The sequence below is a fragment of the Chiloscyllium punctatum genome, chromosome 6, assembly GCF_047496795.1.
Source record: "Chiloscyllium punctatum isolate Juve2018m chromosome 6, sChiPun1.3, whole genome shotgun sequence".
Lineage (NCBI taxonomy): Eukaryota > Metazoa > Chordata > Chondrichthyes > Orectolobiformes > Hemiscylliidae > Chiloscyllium > Chiloscyllium punctatum.
In genome coordinates, this window is record NC_092744.1 from 78,945,381 (window position 1) to 78,970,229 (window position 24,849).

At 45.1% G+C, this 24,849-nt stretch overlaps 1 long non-coding RNA gene across 1 annotated transcript in view; it reads left to right on the forward strand.

The window, feature by feature from the left end:
- The window catches only part of LOC140478527 (uncharacterized), a 106,931-nt gene extending 86,682 nt beyond the window's left edge, over positions 1 to 20,249 (forward strand). The window contains exon 4 of the long non-coding RNA XR_011960785.1: positions 19,927 to 20,249. This is a non-coding gene — a long non-coding RNA (uncharacterized lncRNA). The remainder of the gene's footprint in view (positions 1 to 19,926) is intronic.
- Positions 20,250 to 24,849: the final 4,600 nt, after the last annotated feature.

Sequence of the window (24,849 nt, forward strand, 5' to 3'; positions counted from 1 at the left end):
CAGCAGCTTCCCCCCAGAACACTGCTGTAGGCAATCCCTCCTGCAGAGATGTGAATCCACAATACTGAGGAACCATGAATGATGGTGGGCTACTTTCCCCAGCATAAACTTCACTCATGACCGCTCCCTCTGTAACCCCCCTCGCCCACATACACAAGTTTCTGAAGAGCTGGTAGCAATGAGCATGGTGAGCAAATCTCGATGCTTTCATGTTAGCTCAAGGGGTACTGCGAACATTCATGGCATTTTAACTAATCACAAGCAGGGGACATCATTGAGCATGAATTGAAAAACCAAGAGAGTCACTTTCTGTCTCTGTTCCCACATCTACACCAGGGCTCACCTTGATACCTTATAAAGATGTTCATTGACCATTCCCCTGGAAAGTGGAGGCCATCTTGAATGACAATTTAACTGGCAAGTGTGATTGTATCAACAGCAGTCTGTAAGGGCTGAGAAATGGATTAATACAACGACAGGTCTGAGTTATGTGACATACTGAAAATGTCATGTTACACTCGACGAATTAAACAGATGTTACAAGAAGAAATTGGATAAGATCCACGTGGGATTGAGTTCCAGACTGGAGTCCTGGGCCCACCTCATGGGTGGATAACCTTTGTTAACCCAATAGCAAGCCTTAATGGGGCAAATATGGAGGACTGCTACAATATAAAGGAATCGTGATGACTGCTAGGACAGTGGATGTGCGGCTGGATGCTGTATGTTTGTGGTCACACTCCAGCTGCATTCGATGTCAAGGGAAACTTCAGAGGGAAGCTGAAAACGTGTTACTGGAAAGGCGCAGCAGGTCAGGCAGCATCCAAGGAGCAGGAGAATCAATGTTTCGGGCATGAACCCTTCTTCTGAAGAAGGGCTCATCCCTGAAACGTCAATTCTCCTGCTCCTTGGATGCTGCCTGACCTGCTGCACTTTTCCAGCAACACAATTTCAGCTCTGATCTCCAGCATCTGCAGTCCTCACTTTTCCCCTCGAAACTTCAGAGGGAATCCTAGATTGTGCTTACTCTGTCTCTTGAGTCAGTCAAGAGGAACCGTGACATAGCGGCTCACCTTTTGAGTCGATAGAGTAAATTACAATAGGGTGCCTGGACTTCCAGCAGCAAAGTTTCTCTCTGAAGGTCTTCAGCAGACCTGACCTTCAGTTGAGAGCCCATATCCTTCTCCCACCAGTTGTCCCACTTCATGTCCTTGTCATGCCCCATTTGAAGAGGAGCTAACAGAGAGCAATGTCTGGTAAACAGTTCAGCAGAGGCCAATAAACTACCAAAACGTGACCTTAGCACCAACCACTCCCTGTAAACTATTCAAACATTAGACTACTCTAGCAAAGCGCTCCAACCATGTGTGAGTGCATCAGTAGCAGAAAGCAATAATCCAGCAATTAATCTCTGACTGGTTTGTCAGCCCTTTGGTGACACTTGCTGCTTAACATGGTTTTCACTGGAGGAGGTGCTGGCTGTAGAAAGCTCTCCAGATAATGGAGGTAATACTGACATGGATTGAAAATTGGTTGGCTGACAGGAAACAAAGAGTAGTGATAAACGGCTCCCTTTCGGAATGGCAGTGGTGTGCCGCAGGGATCAGTGCTGGGACCACAGCTTTTTACAATGTACATTAATGATATAGATGAAGGTATTAAAAGTATTAATAGCAAATTTGCTGATGACACAAAGCTGGGTGGCAGGGTGAAATGTGAGGAGGATGTTAGGAGAATATAGAGAATATCCACTTTGGTGGAAAGAACAGGAAGGCAGATTACTACCTAAATGGAGTCAAGTTAGGAAAAGGGGCAGTACAAAGAGATCTGGGTGTTCTTGTACACCAGTCAATGAAGGCAAGCATGCAGGTACAGCAGGTAGTGAAGAAAGCTAAAAGCTTGCTGGCCTTCAGTACAAGAGGAATTGAGTAGAAAAGCAAAGAGGTTCTTCTGTAACTGTACAGGGCCCTGGTGAGACCACATCTGAAATATTGTGCGCAGATTTGGTCTCCAAATTTGAGGAAAGACACTCTGGCGATTGAGGGAGTGCAGCGTAGGTTCACAAGGTCAATTCCCGGAATGGCAGAACTATCTTACACTGAAAGATTGGAGCGACTGGGCTTGTATAAGCTTGAGTCTAGAAGGCTGAGAGGGGACCTGATTGAGACATATAAGATTATTAAAGGATTGTACACTCTGGAGGCAGGAAGCATGTTTCTGCTGATGGGTGTCCCAAACCAGAGGACACAGTTTAAAAATAAGGGGTAGGCCACTTAGAACAGAGTTGAGGAGAAACTTCTTCACCCAGAGAGTGGTGGGTGTATGGAATGCTCTGCCCCAGAAGGCTGTGGAGGCCAAGTCTCTGGATACTTTCAAGAAAGAGTTGGATAGAGCTCTTAAAGAAAGTGGAACCAAGGGTTATGGGGATAAGGCAGGAACAGGATACTGATTCATTATGATCATGGCTGATCATCCTCAATGGTGGTGCTGGCTTGAAAAGCAGAATGGCCAGTATTCCTGCACCTATTGTCTATTGTCTAATGGTAATCCTGAGGTCAACTATCTAACCTAGACTTCAATGAGGATCAACATTTGAGAAGTCTCTTCATAAAGCATGTTGCCATTGAAATCTGCTCAGCACTGCAATCACAACTCCCCACTAAAGTAGGGGCAGGTCAGCATTGCCAGTGGCTGTAGAAATGTAGGAGCTTTTTGCAGTTATTACAGTTTAGCGTGAGTACAGCTTTCCATTCAGATGTTGGACATGATTAATGTCACATGTCGAGTCTGATGGTGATTGGATGCAGGATCTCAAACAGCCAAACCAGGGAGTCACTTCCTGTCTGAAGGGTCCATTGGCAACCACTGCACTTTCAACTTCTGAACTCAGTAGCATCTGATAAACAGGAGCTGTCTCATCGCACAGAATTCAGGATCATCCACTATATCAATGGTTTCATTTAAATGTAGCATATGGGACATTTCCCTGCATTTCTGACAACGATTTAGATAATGAACACAAGCAGTTACCTTGATTAGTGCACTCATTACAACCCATAGACATTAGACATTCATAGGCCCTGATATTATACTCTGGCTCCCTCTATGGACACTAATGGAGCCTCATACAAGAGTACATTCACACTCCCATTCACCTCATCAAAAACGCTCAGCTCTAGAACTTACTGCAGCCTTGATCCAAACATTGGCGAAGGATCCAACTTCAAGAAATTAAGTAAGTGTCAGTACCCTGGACAATAAGATATCATTGACCCAGTGTGGTATCAAGGAGCCCGAGTAAAATGAGAGTTAATGGGAATCAGGGAGTCATACCTGCAAAAAGAAAGGTGATTGTAGTTGGTGGATCTAAGCTCCAGGACATCTCTGCAGGAGCTCCTCAGGGTAGTGTCCAAGTCCCCAACCATCTTCAGCTGCTTCAGTGACTTTCCCTCCATCATAGCAGCAGGGATGGGGTTGGTTGCTAATAATTGAACCTTGTTTAATATCACTCATGACTCCTCAGATACTGAAGCAGCCTGTGTCTGTATACAGCAAGACCTGGACACCTTTCAGATTTGGACTATTAAATGGTAAGTAACATCCACCTTACCCAAGTGCTGAGCAATGGCCATCTCCGACAATTGCCTCTTGGCAAGGAGTGACATTACCATCCCAGAATCCTCTACCATCAACATATTGGGTGGTTAACATTGACAAGAACTTCAGAAGACCAGCCATTATAGATATTGTGCCAATAAGAGTAACTGGGAGACTAGGAATTCTCTGGTGAGTAAGTCACGCGTCAAACCACAGTGCACAGTGGCAGCAATGCATGCAATTTACAAGATGCACTGCTCAGCAAAGCTCCTTAGCACCTTCCAAACCCATGACCTCTGGCAGCGAGAAGGGCAGGGGCAGCAGATGTGTGGGAGCATCACCATCTGCAAGTTGCCCTCCAAGCCACTCACCACCCTGACTTGGAAACGTATTGTCGTTCCTTCACTGCCGCTGGGTCAAAATTCTGGAATTTCGTCCCTAATGGCATTGTTGGTGCACCAACACCACGTGGACCCTTTAAGAAGGTGGCTCACCACCACCTTTTACAGAGCAATTAGCAACCCAATACTGGCCTTTCGAGTGACATCCTCAAGCTGTGAACATCTTGCCGTGTTAATCTCTCCCCTTGTACCTCTCACTCTCAAGGTGAGAGTGTTTGTCCCACTTACCTGGGAATTTGTATAAAATGACATTGATCTAGATGAGAGTGAGAGAGCTGATTTAATTAGTAACCACTGGCAGTTCTTCACTTTGTCAGTAGGTGGCAGAATAACACCATAATGAACTGCACTGTCGAAACAATGTTATTAAATGGTAAAAGAGCTTCCACACAATCAACAGGACCTGAGCTCAAATTCCCAGCCATTACAGGCGGTGTGTTTTTCTCGTTGGATTGTACAGCATGGAAACAGATTCTTTGGTCCCGAATCATCCATGCCACTCAAGCCTTCCCAAACTAAACTAGTCCCGCTTGCCTGTGTTTGACAAACCCGATTTCAATCCATTCCAAACACATCCATTCTCAGAGCTGGAATAACAATGTGGGATAGGATGGCACAGGGCAGAGACGGTGTCAGTGGCAACACCATGAAAGTGGGGTGCAGGTAAGTGCCAAGCCCTGGAAGAGAGTCCAGCAGTCAGTGGGGACTCAGACTCATTCAGAGAGTCAGGGTCTCCTGTAATGGACACTGGGGCAAACTGCTTTGTGATCAAGAGGCAACATATTAAGGATGGGGTGACAGCACAGCGGTACTGACATTGAGCTAGTAATCCAAGAACCTGGTAATGCTCTGGTGACCCCGGTCTGAATGCCACCCTGGCCTCACTTGGGTCTGGAGCCAGCATGGGTCATTAACCAGAAAGGTGTTTGCGAATGACCAATAGGGTAAGGCAAATGATAGAAACTGCGAGAGCAACATGCCTTCAAATGTTGGGTGGAAAAGAACATGGCGGGATGTGGTCAGAGCCCCTAGACAACAAAGTTGGGGGGGTGGGGGCAGCAAAAAGAGGTGCTGACCTGGTGCAGGTACACAATGCTATCACAGAGAGGTCACAGTGGGATGTGTGAGAGGCTGGCGGAAGGCAGATGAGCGTGGTATGGTGCGGCAGCAGATCCCCTGGCAGTAGGAGCTGCCAGCAACAACACGCACTACTTCACTGGGGGGTGGTCTGAAGCTCACAGAAGGTCACGGAACCCTTCCTAGAGAGTGTGACGTCCTGCACTCACTCTCCCTCCTTCACTGTCGGAGGCAGGAGCAGATGACCCTGGCTCGCATCACCTCTGCTTACCTGGTGCCCACACCTGAGAACAGAAACGGTGCCAGGAGCTCTTTCATTCCATGCTGGAGGGACTGCAAGTCCAGTTGACAAATCTGATTTATTATCCAGCACATTGTAATCCCACACTGCCCTGGTGCAGGCATAACACTTTGAGCCACTCATGCACTTGAGTAAGGTTGGGTTCACCGGGCAGGCGAGGTGGTTCTGTACCTCAGTGGCATCGCCAATCTCACTGTACTGTTCCACAACTGGGTACAGACCAGGCCAATGGGTCTGCCACTTCAGCTCAAACATCACGCAACCCAGTCTTTACCTCCTTCCAGGCTCCTCTTTCGGATGTACCTCACCAGGGAGCGCACTTGCCCCTTGGATAAGTAGAGTTTGTGTTCAGTTCCTTTTATTGGTGACCTTGGTAATAGACTGCCTGTTTCCTTTTCTTTTCACAGGATGTGGGTGTCACTGGCTGGGCCAGCATTTTGCTGCCTGTTCCTAATTGCCCCAGAGGAGGTGATTGGTGAGCTACCATTTTGGACTGCCAGATATAGATGTACATCTACAGTGCTGTTAGGGACAGAGTTCCAGGATTTGACCCAGAAACAGCGACATAATTCCTGAATTGGATAGTGAGTGAGCTGGAGGGGAACTTACAAATTGGGGTGATCCCATGAATCTCTACCCTTGTTAGTGCTGTTGTTGTAGGTCATGGTTTTGGAAGGTGCTGTTGAAGGATCTTTGGTGAATTTCTAGAGTGCATTCTGCAGATGGTACATATTGCTGCTACTGTGCAGGCTACTGGATGGTGTCAAACTTCCCGAGTTTCTTTGTGTTAGATGGTTTCAAGCATCTTGAGTGTTATTGGAGCTGCACTCGTCCAGGCAAGTGAGGAGTATTCCATCACACTCATGACTTGTGCCTTGAGGACAGGCTTTGGGGTAGTCAGAAGGTGAGGTACTGGCGCAAGAGTCTTGTCTCTGACCTTCTGGTGTAGCCACAATATTTATTTCGTTAATTCAATTCAGTATCTAGTCAATGGTACATTGCAGGATGTTCATAGCAGAGGATTCAGTGACAGTCATATCATTGAATGTTAAGGGGTGCTGGTTAAATTGCCTCTTATTGGTGATGGTCATTGCCTGGCACTTTTGTGGTGTGCATGATATTTACTACTTGACAGCCCACGCCCATTGTCCAGACCTTGCTACATTTGGACATGGATACTCCAGTAGCTGAGTGAATGGTGTTAAACATTGTGCAATCATCAGCAAACATCCCAACTTTTGATTGATGAAGCACCTGAAGGTGGTTGGGCCCAGGACACTCCCCTGAGAAACTCCTGCAGAGATGTCCTGGAGCTGAGATGACTGACCTCCAACAGCCACAGCCATCTTCTTATGTCTCAGGCGTGACTCCAACCAGCAGAGAGTTTGCCCCTTGATGTTCATTGATTCCAGTTTAGCTTGGGCTCCTTGATGCTACACGCAGTCAAATAACAGCCTTGATGTCAACAGCTATCACTCTCACCTCACCCCTGGAATTCAGCTCCTTTGTCCATGTTTGTACCAAGGCTGTAATGAGGTCAGGAGCTGAGTGGCCCTGGGGGGACCCCAAACTGGGCGTCACTGAGCAGGTTATTACTGAGCAGGTGCCACTCGATAACGCTGTTGGTAACACCTTCCGTCACTTTACTGATGGCAGAGAGGAGACTGATGGGGTGGTAATTGGTCAGGTTGGATTTTTACCTGGGCAATTTTCCACATTGTCAGGTATCTGCCAGTGAGCATGGTAAGGTACAGAGCAAGTTCAAGAACACAAGTCTTTGGTAAAAGAACTAAGTTACTCTCAGGGCCCGTTGTTTTTTCAGTATCCAATACTTTCAGTCAATGCAAGATATGATATGGGGTGAATTGAGGGAGTTGAAGCTTGTGTGTGATGCTGAGGGCTGCAGTAGGAGGCCGAGATGGATCATCCACGCGGCAGTTCGGGTTGAAGATGGTTGTCTTTTGCTTTGAACTACTGGGATCCCCCATTGTTCAACATCATTCTTCTGGTGCTGTACAGGACCTTGGTCAGGCCACTGTTGCAATAATGTGTGCAATTCTGGTCTCCCTCCTATCGGAAAGATGTTGTGAAACTTCAAAAGGTTCAGAAAAGACTTACAAGGATGTTACCAGGGTTGGAGGATTTGAGCTATTAGGAGAGGCTGAATAGGCTGGGGCTGTTTTTCCTGGAATGTCAGAGACTGAGGGGTGACCTTATAGAGGTTTATAAAATCATGAGGGGCATGGATAGGGTAAATAGACAAAGTCTTCTCCCTGGTAGGATCGCAGAACCTATATTTAATCTGTTGTTTGCGTGGAATCGCTTAACCCTGTCATTGTTCATTGGGCTAACCTGTTAGAAATGCCCCATTATTCAGAGCTGCACTGTCTGGAAAAGCAGCAATGTCCTGTTTGCATCTCAACCATCAGGTTGCCACTTGTTATTATGCCACTGTTTATGGGAGTTCACTGTGAGCAACTTGGTTACTGCCGTGCTTATATTTCAGCAGTGGCTCGACCTGAAAGCATTGTCAGCATTCTGTGTGGCACTGTGGTATACAGTGAGGCAGATCAGTGTTTTCCTATCGTGGAAGAATGCCCTGTTTGTAATGATCAGCTCTGTTTGGCAGAGCCGTGCTCATAGCTCTTGAGAACTTTGGAAGAAGCTCGGAGTCAGGCTGAGTGACAACAGCACGTGGTAAGTATCGTGACTGTCTTCACTTCTGCTTGTCAGTGAGTTCCACCTGTTTGTATGTGATAAAGAACTCAACTCACAATTGGGTGAGAAACCACTTCTTCTAGCTGCTGAAAGCCTGGCATCTGAATGTTGTAGAAAGGACAATGATCCAGGGTGGAAATAGGATTAGGAAACGATTTCAGCGGCAGAGGTTTGCTGGATGAGGAAGCGATTGTAAACGGAAGAGACAGATTTAGCACCGAGTTAAAATGTGAAAACATAAGAAAACAAAGAGCGACAAGTTGATGGATGCTCCAGGCATGCCAGGGCAATTTTCCATGCTGTTGCAATGAGTATTATGAACACCAGATGGCAGCAAAGCACACAGAATGGACTGTGGCAGTCATGGAGTCAGTAGTGGTTCAGACATCGTATCTTCCAATTCATCAAATGAAGGGAGACCACACATTGATGTGTAATAATTTAAGGGGGCATAGCTTTAAATTAAGGGGGGGGTAGATATAGGACTGATGTTAGGGGTAGGTTCTTCACTCAGCGAGTCGTAAGTTCATGGAATGCCCTGCCAGTAGCAGTGGTGGACTCTCCCTCTTTATGGGTATTTAAGCGGGCATTGGATAGGTATATGGAGGATAGTGGGTTAGTGTAGGTTAGGTGGGCTTTGATCGGCGCAACATCGAGGGCCGAAGGGCCTGTACTGCGCTGTATTCTTCTATGTTCTATGTTCTATGTTCTATGATGAGATTAAATGGTCTTAACCAAAATTAATGCACATATTCCCTCATTCCATTTTCCTTCATCCATTTTGATTTTTTAATTCAAATCCTCCTCTGTCTCTGCATTAATCCTGTCTATTTTAGGGTTCTTTTCTCTCTATTGGTCTGTTTGTCTCTGTCACCTCCTCCTCTGTCATAGTTTTCTTTTCTCACACTCACTCTACGCTCCCACTCTATCTTTCGCTCACCCCATATGAACCTTCATTTCATTCAATCTCACTGGCTGCTGTTAATTTCTTTCTGATTCAGACAGGCAGGAGGCTGGAAGAACACTGCAAGTCAGGCAGTAGTTGGAGCTGGAAGAGTCAATGTCTCGGGGGGGGGTAACCCTTCTTCAGGAGTGGGAGTGGGTGTAGGGGGAGCTGCAGATAAAGGTGGGGAGGGTTTTGGGTGGGAAGAGGGCTGGGTGGTGAGGTAGAGATAGGTGAACACAAGTTGAGAATATGACCTGGTTGATTGATGGGAGGAATGAATTCGGTTGGTGGCTGGAAGGAAGGGATGGTCAGTGGAAAGGGGCTGGGAATAGAGTCAGGGGCATGGGGAGGGAGGTAATCTGAAATTGGAGAACTCAATGTTGAGTCCTCTGGGCTGAGGTGTTGTTCCTCCAGTTTGCAGTTTGGTTCGTTGTGGCAATGCAGGAGGTCAAGGATGGTCATGTCGGAAAGGAAGTGAGAAGGGGAATTAAAATGGGCGGTGACTAGAAGGTCCTGTCGGCCCCTGTGGGCCCGGCTGAGACACTCGGTGAAACATTCCCTATGTTTACATTTGGTCTCCCCATGTAGAGTAGACCACACCAGGAGCACCTGATGCAGTAAACTAGGTTGGAGGAGAGGCAGGTGAACCTCTGTCTCACCTGGATGGAGGTGACGGGGGTGCTGTACTGGCAGGTTTTGCATCCTTTCCGGTTGCAGGGGAAAGTACTTGGCGGGGGGGGGTTGGTAGGGAGAGTGGCACAAACCAAGGACTGTCAAACCGTCTTTGCGGAAGGCAGAGAGGGGTTTGGGAAGGGGAAGATGGTATTTGGTGGTAGGGTCTAGTTGGAGTTGGCAGAAGCATTTAAGGATGATGCATTGGATGCAGAGACTGGTTGGGTGATAGGTGAGGACTAGGGAGAGCCTACCTTTATTGTGTGTGGTTGCAGAGGAAGGTTTGGTTCTTTCTGCTGTTCTCTGGCATTCACTTTTCCCTGTTGTCTCTGTTTTTATTGGTGTGCAGTGTGGAGGGCATGGTGGGCCGAAGGGTGGGTGATAGGAAATCAGACCGAAAACAGACTTGGTTGTTTTCAGGCTGTGGGTGTGAAGGTGTGTGTGCTCCCAAACCTGTCACGTTCCTAGCTAGCCTGTTCCAGTTTCAGGTGTAAAGCTGTCAGCTCCCCGGTAAATGTGCACAATTACCCAGGGCTCAAAAAAAAGGACAAATTGAATCTGTCCAAATGGCCTGCTCTCAATCATTCTTCATTTGGTTTGGTTTATTGTTGTCACATGTACCGAGGTACAGTGAAAAGTATTGTTTTGTGTGCTGTCCAGACAAGTCATACCTCATGTCAGTATGCCAGGACAATAGAATAGAATGCAGAATATAGTATTACGGCTACAGAGGAGGTACAGAAAAAGATCAACTCTGATAAATGAGAGGTCCATTCACAGTGGGGAAGAAGCTGCTCTTGAATCTGTTGGTACATGTTTCCAAACTTTTGTATCTTCTGCCCAATGTGAGAGGGTGGGTCACTGAAGACATGGAAATTGACACAAAGTGCTCAGTTTGGCATAACTGCCCTAGACCTAAAGGCAATATTCTGGAGTGTGGTCAATGGTGACAGTAGCTGGGGACAATCCGTGAGGGGGAGAGGTATTGCGGGCAGCTGGATATGGTCACCCTGCAGCTTAAAGGTGCAGAGGCAGCGAGAGAGCGTGGTGATAGATTGTCAGACAGTCGAGGTGGGTCAGTTTAGGCTCAGCAGATCCCCACTTAATAACTCTGACTCTCTCCGGGGCTCAGTTCGGAAGACTGTTGGTCAAGCCTTTGGTTGAGGGGGGGGGGTGCAGATGGAGTGAGGGACTGCTCTGCGGCAGGCTGACCTTGGAGGTTAATGGGTGGTGCAGCAGAAGTCAGAGTGATATGAGATCCGAGAGTTTGTGAAACAGATGGGCACTTCTGCAGCCATAGACCTGAATCCAGGTTGGTGTGGTACATCGCTGGTGCCAGGCTCAAGGACCTCACTGGATGGTTGCAGTACATCCTGAGGGTGAACAGCCAGAGGATGTGGTTCATACCAATAGAAGCACATCCCAAAACTGACTTTAGGAGGCTTGAAAGGAAATTAAAATGCAGAACGTTAAAGGTAGTCACAAAGATGGACGGCTTAGGTTCCTGGAACAGTTTATAAGGAGATGTGCAATCTGGGCTAGTATGATGGCGGGGACATTGGCTGCTGGGCATGGCTTAAAACATAGGGGCGGGGGCTGGCACTCCGATTCAGAATAGGGAGACGCAAAGCTGGAAATGGAAAGTAGAAAACTGGTAAAGCTGGGCATAGAGCACACAAAGGCTGGAACACAGGCAAGGAAGGAGCTGTTCTGGGAGGAACCCTTCATGTTTCATTGCACACAGAGTGAAGTGAAGAAGACAGAGGAGCTAGGGATGTAGAGAGGTGATCTTGATAATGAGAATACAGCTCCTACTGAGTTAGGGCTTCAGAAATAGCAGCTCAATGCTCCTGTGCACAGGCTTTATCAGAGGAGATGGTAAAGAAGAGGGATCACATTATCGGATAAGGGAACAATCAGCTCTCAGTAGGCAGGCTACATCTGTGGAAGTATCAGCTGAGGTGTATGAGCCAATCTGCTGGGAATGAAGTGAGTTTCTCTCCAGTGGAGTATTGTACCTGATGCACCCAGGTTTATGGTACACATCAATCGTATGGACTTGGGTAGCTCAGTGGCTAGCATTTCTGCCTCATAGCACCAGGGACCCAGGTTCGATTCTATCCTCTGCCGTCTGTGTGGAGTTTGTACATTCTCCCTTTGCCTGCATGGGTTTCCTCCGGGTGTTCTGGTTTCCTCCCACAGTCCAAACGTGCAGGTTAGGTGGATTGGCCTTCCTAAATTGCCCATAGTGTTCAGGGATGTGCAGGCTAGGTGGGCTAGCCATGGGGAAATACAGGGTTATAGGGAGAGGGTAGGGGTGTGGTTGGGTCTGGATAGGATACCTTTTGGAGGATCATTGTGAACCCAATGGGCCGAATGGCCTGCTTCCCCAATTTATAAATATAGGTGACCTGACACAAAACTTTGCAGAAGAGGCAAAAATGTTGTGTGGTTGATAAGAAAGAAAGCTAGAAACATCAGGAAAATAGCAAGAGGCTAGTCAGAAGGTGACAAACACACATCAACCCAGAGTGTTAAACACCTGAGCTTAATGGATGGTTTGACAGAGTTCAGGCATATACTATTCTACTTTCATTTCTATCACATTTCACAAGCTCCAACAATCCTAATGACACGTTCTCCATGTACAGCCAATCAAATGATCATCCAAATATCCCTTAATTAACATTCCTTAGTTCTATTTGGTCTTACACATCTAAACCAGACCTGACTAGATAATAAGACAGAGATGGATGCATTTGGAGAGGTCCACAAAGGAAGGCAATTAAACTCAATGTAAGAGGTTGGGGTTAAGATGATGGGAAAAGGAAATTTAACAATGGAAAGTGAAAAGTCAAAGCCTCAGAGCAGTGGAATGGTTTATGACAAGCAGCATTAAACAAGGACAGAGCATTTCACACTAATATTAGCAGTGAATAAGATCCATCCAAAGAATAGTCAGGAAAAAAAAAATGAAATTAAATGCCTTTTATATAAACATGTGAAGCATTCATAGTCACGTACTGGAACGAGTGCACAAAGAAAGACATGGTTGCAAGGTGACCAAAGGTGGGAAATAAATATTCCAAGGCACATAACATCGAAAAAGAGTAACAGAATGAAAAAGGAGGCAGAATACCTCCGGATAATAAGGGATGGCAATAATCATAGTCATGAGAAAGGATATTGACCAAGATGGTGGAATTGGTGTGGGCAGAGCAAGGACTAGAAAATACTTGTGGAGTTATTTGTAAGTCACTCACAGTAGCTATTACCATCAGAAAGGACATTAAGCTGGCAAGTTCTATAACTTTGTAACACAGCGGAAGATAGAAATTGCAAATCAGAAACAGAAGGCAACCAAGGGCCTATCAAGACTGAGGATGTTGAAGTAATTATCTTTGTATTAGCTCACAACATGAAGGCACCACTGAATAGATCATCATTCATTGTCCCCAGCCTTAATTGCCCTGGAGAGTGCGGTAGTTGAAATAACTTCATAAAAGTAGGTATCCCATCACCAAGTCACTCTTTATTTACCTGTAGAGAGTCCTTGACACTGATCCAGCTCCCTCAGAGCCAGCTGTGAGAGTGAACAGAACCTCTGACACTCCTGTTTATATCTGTCAGCCAGGGCTCCCTGAGTGGGCCTATTAATCTCGTCCAATCAGGGAACTCATATCCTATGAGGTCCACCTGGCTGACCTCATTACAATCACGACAGTGGTGAATATACCTCTCAAACTGCAGCAATCGTCAGGGGATAGGTAGACACACGGCGTTGTTAGGGAAGGAGATTAACCCAGGAGAAGGTCACCGTTGGTGATTTAGACAAACAGCAAACATCTCAGACCGTGCATCTGCATTGTACACTTAAACACCATTAAGATTTTGTTGGGATTTTCTGTTTAAAATGTGAGAATATTAAATTGGTGTACAATATGTATGTGTCAGTAAATGAATTTGCGTAAAGCAGACCTGCAAGTGGGGAATCCCGCTGTCTTTCCAGGTCAAGGTGGTGAGAGGCTTATAGGGAAACTTGTAGCTGGTGGGTGTTCCCATGCATCTGCTGCCCTTGTCCTTCTAGAAGGCCCCAGATATTTTCTCCAGTACATCCTGTGGATAGTACACACCGCTGCCACTGTGCATCAGTAATGGAGGGAGTGAATTTGTAAGGCATTGAATAGGGTGCAAATTAAGCTGGTTTCTTTGCCCGAGATGGTGTCAAACATCTTGAGTGTTGTACCCATCTGGGCAAGTGAGGAGTATTCCGTCACACTCCTGGCTTGTGCCTTGTCGATGGTGGACAGGCTTTGGGGAGTCAGGAGGTGAGTTACTTGCTGCAGTATTCCTAACCTGTGATCTAGTAACCACTGTATTTATATTGTGAGTCCAGTTTAGTTTCTGGTCAATGGTAAGCCCCCAAGACGTTGACGATGGATATTACATTGATGGCCATGCCATTGAATGTCAAAGATTAGGTTCTTTATTGTTGAAAACTGTGATTGCCTGATAATTGTGTGGCACATGTGTTATTTGTAACTTAGGCAAAAGTGAGGACTACAGATGCTGGAGATCAGAGTCAACATTAGAGTGGTGCTGGAAAAGCACAGCAGGTCAGGCAGCATCTGAGGATCAGGAAATTGGTTAAAGCCCTTCATGAGGAATGAGGCAGGGAGCCTCCAGGGTGGAGAGGTAAATGGGAGGAGGGGTGGGGCTGGGGAGAAGGTAGCTGAGGATGCAATAGGTGGATGGAGGTGGGGGTGAAGGTGATAGGTTGGATAGGTGGGTGGAGCGGATAGGTAGGAAGGAAGATTGACAGGGGGGACAGGTCATGAGTATGGTGCTGAGCTGGAAGGTTGGAACTGGGGTAAGGTGGGGGGAGGGGAAATGAGGAAACTGGTGAAGTCCACATTGATGCCCTGGGGTTGAAGTATTCCGAAGTGGAAGATGAGGCCACTTGTCAGCCCAAATCTGGATATTGTCCGTGTCTTTCTGCATTTGGACATGGACTGCTTCAATATCTAAGGAGTTGCAAGTGGTGCAGACCATTGTGCAGTCATCAGCAAATATCCCCACCTTATGATGGAGAGAAGGTGATTGATGAAGCAAATAAAGATAGTTGGGCCGAGGAAAGTACGCTGAGGAACTCCTGCAGAGATGTCCTGGAGTGGAGATGACTGACTTCCAAAAACCGCAACCATGTTCTTATGTACCAGGTACGACTCCAACCAGTAGAGAGTTTTCAGCAGAGGCCTGTGTCAGTGCTAGAGTAGGTGAAGCAGTCACACCTTGTTGTTAGTCAACTAAGGGATTTGTTTGAAGTGAATTATTGCAATGATTAGGACTGGCTTCATTGCTTTCTCCTTGTACGTAATTTGAACTTGCACATCAGTAGCTCCATTTCAAAGTTTGCTGTCAACACAGAGATAGGACTTATGGCAAACAGCACAAAGCACTGTTAAAACATTCAGGATTGTGGAGCTGTTCGGGTGAGACATAAAGAAAGGAACCATAGGTGACTGATTCCTCAGAAACTAAACACAAAGAAAAGATGCCAAATGGTACAAATGAACACAGAGCCCAAGAGGCTCAAACTCATTACGCTCTGAAAGTGCAATTACAGCTACAAAAATAATTTGAAAAGCAATTGCATAGAGTATATGATGGAATAAAGTGCAATAGCATATATTACTGCACCCAATTCAACAACAACTAACTAATACTGATTTTCTTTAACCCTCAATAGAACTCAATACCTAACCCAATCCATTCTGCAATACCTCCAACGCTGAATTCACATAACCATTACTCAACCCAATCCTCCAATCCATAGAACCCAATAAAGAACCTGATCCAACCTCAACACTACTCAGTATTGAACCGAATACCATTACAATGCTTCCCAACATCTATTACAAATGCAACATTACTCAATAATTATACCATCCAGCATTGATTACAATACAATTATGACTCAATGCATTCATGAGCTCAATCCAATACATTCTCTACTGATTATTCAAAACAACGCAACCCATCTCTAACCGCCAGAGAACATTATACAATCTACCAATGGTATCAGTTGTGGAGCTCCATACAGTGCTCACCATTACTGAAATGCATCCAAAACTTACCTGTCCTATTATTAATCTGATTCATCTTGGTCTATCCATTACCGAGCACTTTCCAACACTTACTTCCATCCATTACTATTGCTTGGTTGGATTAGAACTCCTTAATCGCATTATCAAATCTGAAATAGCAAATAAGATAATGACTTTCCCCATTGCTGGTCTCAATCAATTCCAGAACTCTGCCCATTTAAGAGTGTTTTCATTCCTGAACTTTATCCACAACTGCATTCCAACTAAACCCACATATTCTACCTGATGCCTAACCAAAATGCAGCTTTCCATTCTTCTGATGGTGAAAGCACTCCAGTCCTGAACCTTACCCCGTACTGTACCCATTTTTGCATGCAGCACAATCCATTGGTAAACTCAACAACACCCACATCTGACCTGCTGCTGGAACAAACCATAGTAAAAATGAGCCCAGTAATGAAACCGATCTGACACATCCAGAATGATATTTAGTGGACAACTGAAAGACCCAAGCGAGTGTGGAAACCAAATATGGTTTCTGAAGATTAGCAGAAACTGCTGGAAGTTAACCCTTTGAGTGTGGCACCATCTGTCTCTATGGTGTACAATGTAACTCTCTCCCAGTCACATAGCACCACTTCTCCCTCTCCCTGTTCCCAGCAGCCTGGTTACTTCACCCCTCGGCTCCTAACCCCAATTCGTTGTTTACCTCTGTCTAATCTTGCCCATCCTTGCCTGTGTTTTCTTCACCTATCAATTGCTTATTTTCCCTCTCCTGGGATACAAGCTGGTGCTAAAAAAAAAGCCAGCCGGAGATTGGACTTGTCTTTGTCAATGAACTGCCTGCTCTCTGTAACTCTCTGATCCAATGTGGATGAGAGCTGAGCTCCAGTGTTGGGTCGACCTTGGGCTTACACAGTGAACTCCAGTCTGCAACAGGCCTAGGACAAATCAGTTCTAGGCCTGAGTTCTAAATACTGCTGTGTTTTGGTTTGGTATCTTTTGGTTTGGTATCCAAAAACTGCTCATAAAGGAATGCGAACTTTGCCATTTCAAACCTTCCTCTCGAGGCTGCGCCAAAGGAAGGGACAGGAAGACCTTCCTACCCTGCTCTGCCTCAAGATCCAGTCATTGCTTAGGGAACGGAGTTGGAAAGCTGATCGATCTTCCTCCTAAATCCGACCTGTCTGTTGGAGGACTCAGCTCAGAAACAGACCAATGTCTGAACAATCTCGGTCTGTATAGAAACTGCATTTATGTACTGAAGCCTATTATAGAGTGGTCAACTCTCCAGGGCTGCTAAGGTATCCAGGAATTGAAAATTTATACGTAGGACACTGTCACTAACAAATAGGCAGATTGGAGGGGGAAGAATTGGAATTATTGTGCAATAAAAAGCTACCTTTATAAAAAATATGCTTTTGTTTATTGATTTGATTTATTATTGTCTTGTGTACTGAGGTACTGCAAAAGGTGTTGTTTTACATACTTCATAGACAGTCGATCATACTATACACGTACATCAGGGTAACAGAACAGAGTGCAGGACACAATGTCACAGCTACCAAGAAGGTGAAGAGAGAGAGATTAACATTAACATTAAAGAGATCCATTCAAAAACCTGACAGAAGTTTCTAAAATAATGAGGGGTACATATAGAGTTAATTGTAGTTATCTTTTCCCTTGGACGGAGGATTTCAAGATGAGGGAACACATTTTTCAGGTGAGAGCAGAGAGTTTTAAAAAGACACAGGAGGCATTTGTTTTACAGAAGGTGGTTTGCATGTGGAATGAACTTTCTGAGGAAGCGGGGGATATGGGTGCCATCACAATGTTTAAAAGTTAAGTACATGAATAGGAAGGGCTTGGAGGGATATGGGCCTGGACCAGGGAGGTGGGACTAGTTTAGTTTGGGATAATATTCAGCATGCACTGGTTGGACGGAAGGGTCTGTTTCTGTTCTGTATGACTCTGTGACTCTATAACAGCAGGAAAGAAGGTGTTCTTGAATCTGTTTTTACATGTATACAAACTTTCATATCTTCTGCTTGATGGAAGTGGGTGGAAGAGAGTATAATTGGGGCTGGACTGGTCTTTGATTATATTGACTGCTTTCCAGAGGCAACAGGAAGTATAGATGGAGTCAATGGATGGGTGGCTGGTTTGCATGATGGACTAGGCTGTATTCACAACTCTATAGTTTCTTGTGATCTTGGAGGAAGCTGTTGCTATACCAAGCAGATAGGATGCTTTCAGTGGTGTATCTATAAAAGTTTGTAAGAGTCTTTCTGAACATGTCGAATTTCCTTAGCCTCCTGTGGAAGTAGAAGTGTTGCAGTGCCTTCATGACCATTGTGCCAATATGGATGAAGATTGGTTATGAAGAGCTTATGCTCGAAACGTCAACTCTCTGCTCCTCAGATGTTTCCTGGCCAGTTGTGCTTTTCCAGCACCACACTTTTTGACTCTGATCTCCAGCATCTGCAGTCCTCACTTTCTCCTACAAAAATATCACACAGGGGGATAAAAATGGCTGAAAATCAGGCATCAACCAATCAGAAAATGAAGAGTCTATTAGTTTCCAATTGGTTGCAAGGCAAGGACGGGCACATTGGTGATGGTTTTGATAGAAACAGCTTCGAGCATCAGGACAGTTAGTAAGTAGATGGCAAAGATTTTATAATGACTTGCGACTCAGGAGAGAAATAGAGTTTATCTATCTTTACAGTGTGGGTTTCTGAACTAGAATTCAATGCCTGGCATTCTGTTGATAGCACACAAGCAGTAGCAACTTTCAAAAGGATGTAAATTGTGGGGCTAAGATTTCCAGGGCTACGAGGAGAAAGCAATGAATTGGGACCCCAAGCATAGTGAACTAAGTGGCCTCTTTTTATAGTACGATGCTATGAAAGGGTGGCAGCATGGGCAGTTTTGAATATGCATGAGGAATGTGCGCGCAATTAATTGGCAGTCATTGGTCACTATGGGTGGATTACATGAAATAAGTGTGAGTATAGTTCACTCCTGTCAGAAGTGGAAGGAAAGCATCTGATTGAGGACATCCAATCCTTCTTCCCCCTAGTGGTTAGCTCACAAACAACACATCTACGGTTGCTTGGCAGCTCTCCAGAAGGAGGAGGTGGGCGGGGGGTGGGGGGGGGGTGGTGTGGTGGGGGGGGGGGGGGTAGGTGGTGGAAGAGTGGGTGGACGGTTTGGATGTTTGGGAAGAGAGGATCGGAGCACAGATCTGAAAAGTAACGAGGGAATAAACACTGTGAAGTAAACATAAAAACGTTAAGTTAGGAGTAATCCTGAATAACGTGGCTTCCAGGTGGTTTGTATTGACACTGAGATTTGTGTTGCAAAGTCAGTAACTTTAACAGAATCAAAAACACTTCACATCTGTTCGCCATTCCTGGAGTCCTGTTTTAAGTAAAAAAATCAAGAAGTGTTTTGTAACGTATCAAACTCAATGCTTTTAATGGCCATTCTGTTTTCCAGCGGGTTTCAGGTGAAGAGGCAGGGATAGAGTGTGCCCTCTGGGGGGAGTTCCTGAGTAGGTGTTCAGTTTTGGTGGTTCTATACTCTTTAACATAACAGTACCACTAGTGACTTAATGTGATTCCCAATCATTGACAGTGCAGCGTGAAAAGCCACATGTACATATTAAACCATGTGACAAAATGATAACACAAGAATGAGTGGCATTGGGTGACTATAAAAGTCTTGAAACACAGTTGCCATGTCAGTGTCTAAGCTACCTGGCAACTCCGAGACTAGCCTACCCATGCTCAGACTGCTGTCTCCTCTTGAATAATAGATGAGCAGGTCAGTGATACAGGTACTGCCCATTCTAAACTGAATCTTTTCCACTCCTCCTCCCAGCACAGTACCGAGAGCAGAGTGGATGAGTCAGGTACAGGTGAAGGTGAGCATTGAGATTGGAGCCTGCATTTTCCCTGAATTATGACTCTTGCTGCACTGAATCTGTAGCATGGAATAAGGCCATTCAGCCCAACTGTGGGGCGAGTGCTACGCTCCACATGAACCTCTTACCATTTCACTTTGTGTAACAATAACTGCTTTCTCCCTCATGCATTCATCTAGGTGTCCTTCCAGAACAAGGAGTTGACCCTGACCAAGTGTTGCAGACTGGCACATTCCAAGGTCTGGGACTAGGTGCTGAGGGACACATTAAAGCTTGGGGCAGCTGTGCACCAAGGTGCAGTGGGGAAAGAACACCGACTGAGATCTTTCTGCTGAAGTTACATGGGGATCCATTCAGTTATTGGACCCTCCTCCTGCCTCAAATGCATGTAAATATTGTCTGGTTCAAGTAAGAGATGTCTTTGGTTTCTTTGGATAAAGTCAAACTCCAATGTTTATTTGAGTCCTTCTTATGCTACTGTACAGAACCTAGCAGCATTTGTGACTATGTATATAAGATATATTTAATGAATAAATTATAAATTTGAAATTTAAAAATGTATCAAGCTTACTTTTAAATGCCCCATGCATGGAGGTGAAAAGTTGTGACTTTGCCTGTCTCCCTACTCTATGACAGTTTGGAGCCCAAAGTCAAGATGGTACAAGAATGCAGGGCTCCCATTGCCAGCTAATGCATGAGCATTGACTGAAATCATGAGGGGCTTGGATAGGGTGAATAGCCAAAGTCTTTTCCCAGGAGTGGGGGAGTCCACAGCTAGAGGGCATAGGTTTCGGGTGAGAGGGGAAAGATATATAAGGGACCCAAAGGGCAACATTTTCACGCAGAGGGTGGTACGTGTATGGAATGAGCTGCCAGAGGAAGTGGTGGAGGCTGGTACAATTACAATATTTAAAAGGCATTTGAATGGGTATATGAACAGGAAAGGTTTGGAGGGGGATGGGCCAATTGCTGGTAAATAGGACTAGATTAATTAGGATATCTGCTCGGCATGGACAAGTTGGGCCGAAGGGTCTGTTTCAGTGCTGTATATCTCTATGACTTTATGACCACAATGCTTACTTTGTTGCCAATTTACCCCCCTCCCCCACAACACTATGCCTCACTACCATCACCACCTTTGTCTCCATCTCCCCGCACATCAATAAACAACAGTGAGAGGGTAATCAGGAATGCTGACGAGGATAACACATTTGATATGGTTGACGTGGACTTCAGCAGAGCTTTTGATAAGGTGCCTTATTGGCAGACTGGTGAAGAAAGTAGGTGCCCATGGGATCCAAGGCAAAATGGCACATTGGATCTGAAATTTGTTGAGCAGTCGGAAGCAGAGTTTGATGGGAGAGGAATGTTTCTGTAACTGGAAGTGTGTTCCCAGTGGAGTTCCACAGGTCCTGGTGCTGGGGCCCTTGCTCTTTGTGTTGTACATTAATGATTTGGACTTAAATGAGGGGGAATGTTCAAGAGGGTCGCAGTTGCCATGGAAATAGGTGAGGTGGGAAATAGTGAGGATGGCAGGTGTAAACCACAGGAGAATATCAATGGATTGGTCAGGTGGGCAAAGCAGTGGCAAATGGAATTCAACCCAGACAAGTGTGAGGTAATACACTTGAAGAGAGCTAACAATGTAAGGGATTACACTATAAATGGCAGGCCCATGGAAAGAACCGAAGACTAAAGGGACCTGACGTGCATATCATCAGATCCCTGAAGATAGCAGAGCAAGTGGCCAAGGTGGTTAAAGAGGCATATAGGATACTTACTAGCAAAGGCATAGAACACAAAAGCTATGAGTTTATGCTGAAATTGTATGAAACATTGGTTAGATTACAACTGGAGTACTGTGTGGAGTTCTGGTCATCGCATTATAGAAAGGATGTGATTTGCACTAAAGAGGACACAGAACAGATTTACCAGGATACTGCTGGTGCTTGAGGGACTCAGCTGTGAGGAACTGCATAGGCTAGGGTTGTTTTCCTGGAAGCAGTAAGATTGGGAGGGGACTTGATAGTGGTGTATAAGATTCTGGAAGGGTGTAGATAAGCTGGCTAGAATGGAACATTTCCAATTCGTTGGCTGGTCAATAACCAAAGGGCATAGATTTAAAATAGGAGGTGGAAAACGAAGAGGAGAGGGGGAGAAATGTTTTTCAAAGGCCGAGGGAGTCTGGAAATTACTACCTGCAAGAGCAGTTGAGACAGAAACTTTCATAACACTTACAGTAATTTTTTTATGATTTGGCACTTATGGAACCAGACGTGTACTGGTTGATCAAATATTCTGAATAATGAAGCAATCCACATAATCAATGTAAAAACACGCACTAATTAATAGAAACATGATACAGGGGCTATACATATCACTGTTATACTTTACTTACAGTATGAATCACTTAAATAAGAAAGTAACTTTACTTTAAATAAAACTTACCGGCAGAAAACCTTCCCACTCACGCCTTCAACTGACTACTTGGACATCACAGTATTTGAAGAGAAATTGACTCAAACTTGAATCAGCTGCTGATTTTTTTGTGGCCGTTCAATTGAACAGCAATTAATTGTGGTAAATAAATTAAAAGCTGTAATACAGTGAACTTTGCAGGATTTGAGCTATATAAGGGATTAATTAGGGGTAAATATAGGATAATAGGGTAGGGGACTGGATCTGGGTGGGTTACTCTTTGGAGAGTCAGTCAGGACTTGTCGGGCCGAAGGGCCTGCTTCCATACTCTACAGATTCTATGGTTCATAACTTTTGCTGGTTTATTGAGAGTCACGGTTCATGAAGAGCCTGTTAAAACAAAGTTTGCTGTATTTGGATATTACTTACGTTGCCATAGCCCCCAGTACTATTGGCTAAGAGCTGGAGAACAGGAGTCATGTAGTTGGATACTTGTTGACTGTTGCAGACAACAGATGGGCTGAATGCCATCCTTCAGTGCTGTGACTGTCTATGAATTGAACATGCTCCCTGGCAGTGTTATTTTAACCTTTTGTCCAGGGTCACCCTTAGGAACATTAAAACGTTAAGCGATTGTTGCGGATACAAATAAAATGTGAAAAGCCAAAGAACCACGGACGCTGGAAATCAGAAACAGAAATCGCTGGAGAAACTCAGTAGGCCTGGCAACATCTGTGGAGGGAAAGCAGAGTTAACATTTCGAGTCTCGTCTGAGGAAGGGTCACTGGACCCAAAACTTTAATTCTGCTTTCTCTCCACAGATGCTGCCAGACCTGCTGAGTTTCACCACCAAATTCTGATTTTGTTTCCAAATGAAATGTGAATGAGACTCAGATGCACCAATGAAGGAATTGCAGGCCACAAATATCACCTTTGCCTCAAACAAAATAAAGTTTCTTCTCAGATTAACGGCTTGGGAACACAGGGCTTAGGAACAGGAGTAGACTCTTTAAGTGTTCTCCATCATTCTATACGATTATGGCTAATCCGATTGTGAGCCGAATCTCAATTTCCATCTGTGAATATTCTCCACTTCCCCTCTCACTAACTCCCCATTGCTGCCCTGGTAACACTGATTCATCAAAAACCGAGCTCACCAATGACCCAGACTCCCTTGCAGAGCAATGGCCCTTTGAGAGAAATAAAATTCTTCCTATCTCTGCCTTAACTGGGAAAACTATTGTTTTTAAGCTGTTTCCCTGGTTCCAGTCTCCCCCACAAGTATGTGGTATCTTTTTGATCATGTCCCCTCAGGATGTTATATCTTTCAATAAGATCTTCTCTCATTCTTCTAAGCTCCAGTGTGCATAATCCTAACCTGTCTAACCTTTCTTCATAAAGCTCCGAATCCCAGGAATGACTCATGTGACCTTTCCCTGAACTGCTTCTAACACAATTACATCCTTTTTTTCAAATAAGGAGATCAAAACTGTAAACTCTAGATGTGGTTTCAACCAATAGCCTGGACAGCTGTAGTAAAACTCCTCTACTTTTATACTCTGTTCCCCTTGCAATAAACAGCAACATTCCATTTCCCTTATGCAGGCAAAATCCAGAAGACAGCTTTCAGTGAGATTGTCAGGCAGGGTTGAAAAAAAATTCACAATGGCTTGCATTAATATAGCACCATGCACATAGAAGAACATCCAAAGCAGCTTCAGAGAATCACCACAAGACATTATCCTATCAGTGTTCCTCTCAGGGTCTTCTTCACTCATATGCAGCTGGGTATCAATTCTGTTCAGGAATGATCAGAAAAGGGCACTTTTAAAAAGGAACAAATATATATGTAGACGAATGAGACAGTTGCAATGTTTATATAAATAGCTAAGCCATGATTGAAATGTTCTGCACTGCAGAATTCCTGAAAACTGGGAAGGGTCGTGCACAGTGAGCTGATCCTCATGTATAATGAAAGTCGCCACTTGCTTTAGGGGGCAGGATTCCCCTATGCGTCCAGGGACCAAATTGCGAGAGTTGTGGCCAGATTAGTCACCCACAGATGGTGGGAGTATCGAAGCTACGATTTTGGGGTTTGCTTTGCATTGATTGCATTTTTGTTGGTCACTTTCTTTGGCTTTTTTATCGCCTTCAGTGAGCCCTCAGACCACAGGCAGTGCACAGATACTGAATTCATTCTGCTGTGCCTGATTCCACCTGGAGCTGTTGCTGTTTTCTGACCTTGCAGGCTAACAGACAGGGCAATCGTCAGACCGACAAGCTGTTGGACACCTTTATACCAGCCAATATTTATGTTTGTTCTATGTGATGGGAGGGGTTTATACAGACATGCACAAATCTTACAGAGCACAAAGAGGGGCACAGGCACCTTGCCTGATCTCAGGCTGGAGATTTGAGCTGAAGCTCCAGCCCTCGTTTAGTGCACGGTCTAGACTGGGCTTCAAACTCTGCACCCTCTGACACAGAGGGAGGAATGTTATCACTAACTCAAAGGTCTGTGAAGCAGAGCAGACATGCAGACAGAGAATACAGTATGTACCTGAATATAGATATGGCCAGACTGATAAATACACAAGAAATAGACAGAGAGATAGATAGGTAGACAGACAGATAGATAGATAGATAGATAGATATAGATAGATAGGCAGACTGACAGATAGATA